The following is a 5,578-nucleotide window of genomic DNA, read 5'->3' on the forward strand; positions in this document are numbered from 1 at the left end:
TTTAATCTTTGTTGTGTTTACACTCATTCTCTTCAATTCATTTTTTGTTGACAACCTAGTATAATTTTATTTTGAATATTTATGGATTAGTGCAATGAAGAAGGAAAAACAAGAGGCACCAAAAAGCAAATATGTGCTAGCAAGTGCTATGGCCTCTTATTTGAGAAAAGGTAAACAAAAACAATACAAGTCATAACAAGCAGTTGTAGAGCAACAAGTTTCAATTGGTCTTCACCAAAAGTGTAAAGAACGACCAGTAACACCAACTAGGCAACCATAAAAAGCCAAATGACAATCATAAAAGGGCAAGAAATGCCTTGAAAGTTTAGCAATATGATAACAAAATATGCAACAATAGTTCATTAATCAACATATAAATATACATTCTCAACAAGAGACACACGACTTGGTTGTGGAACAAAAAGCTGAAAAACAAAATCAATTGCCTAAAGATCTCATTCAGGTATAAACTACATTAGAGACTGCACAGTGTTTAAGCTAGTAGCTCTTGTTTTTTGCTATATATTGTTTCTTTGGTACATTAGGTATAAAATACTATTTTCTTTGTTTTCTATATATTATATATTGTTGAATGCCCATTTTAGCTTTTGGTTTCTAATCATTGTGTTCTTTTTGAATTTTGTTCATATGCACAAACAGGGAGAGAAAGAAGCAACCAAGTCTAAAGAAGATTAGGCAAAAAAAAAAAAAAAGTATTAAGTCCAATTGGATTGTCAAGTTATTTTAGATTGAAAAGCTACAAGGAAGTTCAAGGGCAACAATCATCTGAATATCAAGGAAATGAAGAGTATTTGAAAGAAGTGATTAGGGATCAAGAATAACCGCCTCCTCCTAATGATAATTCCTTTTAGAATGAGTGTAACCAAGAGAGTGTGATAAAAATTAATGAAGGTTACTTCTATAATATTACAAGTCAATCTAACGATAACCAAGGTAAATCATCATTGCATATTCTTCTTTTTTTACTTCTTAAATTATAATGAAAAACATAATTGATGCATGTTTTTCTACATAGCTCCTGCTAAAAAAAGACTAGTGGTCCAGTTGTCATAAAAGAGATCCAAGTTAGGCAATTTGAAAATTGCAAACTAATTATGCTAAATGCTCACAACCAACCCATAGGCCTTAATGAAGAAATGTTAACTTAATTTAGAAATTTTCTCAGTACAATGACACAAAATCAACAACTTGCTCTATTAAATCATATTAATTGGTCAAAGATGTCGTCAAGGGATCAAATTTGAGAATATGTTAATGTAAGATCTAATAACCTTTTCTTTCATTTAATGTTTATGACTTGTGTTGTTGATTTTGATACATTTGTTCTTAATGTAGAGAATATATATTCTTTCAATAGCAAGTAGGAAATTAGTGAAGAATGTGACTGGAGATGTATGGCAAACACAAAAATGCAAAGTAAAGAAGGCTAGCTAAAAAAAATATGCAACTAATAAAGAAAGAATGGAACATTGTCTATTGGGGATTTTAGAACTAATTTTTAAATAGCTTCTTCAATATTAGAATGATGAAGATGTGCAATTATATTCTTTTTAAATTAAAAATAAATGAATATTCATTGAAATGTCATTTGCTAATTTGGGATTTTATGCAGAAAATAACTAACATCAATATTTAAAATCACAAAAATTAGCTTGATATGCACATTGTTGATCTAAAAAGTTTTGCCATTATTTACCATAACTTGGTAAGTTTTGTTAAATTTGTTATTTATTTGCTTGGATTTGAGTTTTAATGTGTTGTTTGTGATTTGTTCTTGTTACAACATTTTAGCAAAATTTCAAGAAGAACAAAGAGCCTCATACCAAGGTTGAAATGTATCTAGCTACCTAGAAAGGAAAAGTTTGATGTGTATATCAAGGTGATGACAATACTAGGTAAAAAATAGTATGTTTACCATAAAACACTATTTGAGTGGCCTATTTTTTTTAATTATTTGCAAGCATAAGTTCTCATTACACATGCAGTTTAACTTTTTTATGGTTTTTAGGCTTGAATTGAAGAATTGCAATCCCAAGGAAAGAGTGTTGACGGGTCATAAGGAGTTATAGTTGAATTAGGGCAAGAGCTATAACACCTGGATTCAGGTATGCTAGTGAACTCTACTTCCAAAATTATCCATAAAGTTGATTTTATAACTTATTATTTAAAGAAATTGTAAAAGATTTATAGAAAACTACTAAATGAACAATAATTTTTAAAGGGGGTAAAATGGTCATTTTAGAAGGATTTAAGAGACAAAGTGGGAATGAAAATTGAATGACACACTTGAAATTATATGGTGGTGTTAAGGGGTTTTGGTAATTGGCTAAGGATAAAATAGTTATCTATGGAAAAGGTTAAGGGCAAATTGGTCCAAAACGTTTATAAAACCCATCAACTATTCATTTTCTTCTTTATTAGCCGAGAACCTCCATAATTTGAACTAAAATTTTTCCCTTAAGCAAAATTCATCAAAAAACTTAACTAAACCACCTAACTTCCAGAGCCTCCAGTTATAAAAAGTGTAGATCTATCAATTTTGGTAAGTTCTAAGGTAAAACATTTAATTTTTAAGATATGTCAAGTTTAGGGTTTTGATGGATGATTATATTTTTGGTTGATTAAGGTTGCTAGGAAGAAGAAAAGAAGGAGGATATGCTTAAATCACCTAATTAGCAAAGAAAATGTAAGAATTTCGTACTTTACATACTTAAAGTAATTTGATTTAGGTTATTTAAATAACCTTTACTTATATAAGTGTGTAAAGTATTAGAATTAAGGTGATTTATGCTTAAAAGGATAAATAAATTCATTAGAATTCATGATGTAATTTTTGGTCATAAGGGTATTTTAGACATTTCATATTCCTAGGGTTAGCTTTGTGGATTTTGTGTGTTGAATATATCAGAAATGATGAAAGAATTTGCATTAAGGGTAAGCATGTAATTTTATCCATAAGGTTAATTTTTGCTTAATTATGTGCATGATATGTGGAATAGCCCTTATATTAAGTTTATATTATATATTTTAGAATTAATTTGATGCATGAGATATATATAAATGCATGAGAAAATAATATCATGTTTGATAAGGAATGAAAAGAATAAGGAAAAACAATGAATGAACATATTTTATATTATGGTTATACATGCATACATGAGGAATCATAACATATGCATGATTTCAGAAAAAATAAAGAAAGAGGAAAAACATTTTCTAAGTTATGCATGTTTTCAGAAAATGGAAAACAAGTATTTTTGGTTTTATAATGACTCATATGATATAGGAAAGCAGAAAGCATGCTTAAAATTCTTACACGCGAGCTATACTATATGGACAACAAAGAAAGATATCGGTTGTATTGTGTGGACAACAAAGAAAGATATCGGTTGTACTATGTGGACAACCAGTTGTACTGTGTGGACAACAAAGAAAACTATTAGCTGTACTGTGTGGACAACAAAGAAAAAAATAGTAAAAATAATGCGTGTAAGAGAGAATTGTACCTTGTATGGTGACTGCAAGTACTGTCATATGTAGTCTAGACCAGTCAATGAAAATATTTGAAAAAAAAAAAAGAGAGAATGAATTAGTAAATATTTTATGAAAGTCATTTGCATTAGAATTATCATAACGAGTGAATCATATTTGTATAGTAAGAAAATGATTAAATGGGTGAAAAAAAAAAGAATTATGATATGTGTTTAATGCGTGTTCCGTGTCAATTATTTTGTATGTGAATAGCCCAGACACGCTAAGTATGGAAAAGATTAGTACTGGTATGAAATGCTTTGAGTATTGAGTATGATTTTCTTACTGAGCTATGGTCACTTACTCCGTTTAATTTAATATTTTACAGATAAAAAGTTGCAACAAAGGTTCTCGAGAAGCACTAGTGAGACATGAGGCTAAAAGAGAAAGGCACCATAGTTTGTTGATTTATATGTTTTTGATGTATATATGAATATATGCATAAATATATACTTGATATAAATATAGGTGGATAAGTATATATTTTGTTTCCTATATGTATATATGTGATTGTATATCTATATATTTATATGTATATATATATAACTAGCCATGGAAATTGGTTATAAAGTTCTGTGGGTGGAAATTATGATGGTTACTATTAAGTATTTATTTTGTTAATTGTGATTATGTTCATAAAAATTCAGTCGATTGGTAGAATTGATTTGTGTGAATTGTTAATTCGGAGTGTTACAGGGCATAATTAAAAAGAAAAAAATTTTCCCCAGGCCCTCTAAAATAGGGGAACTCTTGCCATTTTTCTGTAACACACCTATTAGTTAGGAGAGGTTACAAGAGCGATCTGGTCATGTGCTATTAATAAGGAGAGGCATTACTCCAATTGATTTGAGAGGAAAAGGAGCATCAAATGATACCTATAAACTTTTTGAGGAGTGGATTGAATCCATAAAATTAGAATTGGAGAAAGAAATAGAAGAGAAGTTAGGAGTAGAGAGAGCAATAATTGCTCAAATGAAAGAAGAATTGAAAGTTGAGGAGGAAACAATGGCTAAAAAAATTAATGAAATGAAAGAAAATATAGACATTGAAAAAGCAACAGCGACACAATACGTTTTATCAATGCTTGTGAAACAAATAGCATAAGTTAACTCATATATGAATGTGGATGCATTTGGTTCATTGAATGCAAGAGTTAGTTTGCTTCAAGGTGTTTCAACTTTATGAAACAATGAAAGGTAATGATGTTATTTTCTTTAAAAGTTAACATCATCTATCTTATAAAATAATTATGATAAGCTTGTCTAACAATTATTTAGGCATTTTGATATAAATTTTTTTCCAATTACAATTTGACTTGTATTTATTGATGAAAAACTATAATGTAATTGTTTTTTCTTCAATTTTATTAGTTGTAGTGGAATTTGACCACAATGGATTATATGTACGAGATAGTTCTCATTTAAGGTGGGTGGCAGTTTTTTTGTGACATGTGAGCACATAGTGGTTTGTAAATTCTCTTTTTACTTTGTTTTTTATGATTATTTAAGAGGCTTATGATTCAGATATCGTTTGATAATGTCTTTCATCTAAGGCCATAAATTCTCTTTTTGGATTATGATTAGATATGTTAAAATTGTTTATGTTAACAATTTACTATACAAATTTGGATTACTTGACTTTGAATTGTAAATTCTTTTGTTACAATACATGATTGTTTTTTATTCTTCTATTTCTTATTTAATTACCTATTTTAATATTTTTAGGCCATCTATTATCTATTTAAAATAGAGCAAAAAAAAAAAAAAAACCTTTTACATCATGTACACAAGCCGTTGTATTACATATATATGGCTACTGCAATAAGAAATATACAATTGTTGCTTTAACCATCAAAATTGTTGTCTTTACAGTATCATGAATTGCTATAATAACTAAATATTTGTTGCTTAAAAATGACACAATTTGTTACTTAAAATATTTAAAATTGTTGCCTAATGTTTTTGATAATTGTTGACTTAGCTAAATAGGTGTTGTCAAAAAATGATACGATCCATTGTTTAAAATA

The sequence above is a fragment of the Mangifera indica genome, chromosome 7, assembly GCF_011075055.1.
Source record: "Mangifera indica cultivar Alphonso chromosome 7, CATAS_Mindica_2.1, whole genome shotgun sequence".
Lineage (NCBI taxonomy): Eukaryota > Viridiplantae > Streptophyta > Magnoliopsida > Sapindales > Anacardiaceae > Mangifera > Mangifera indica.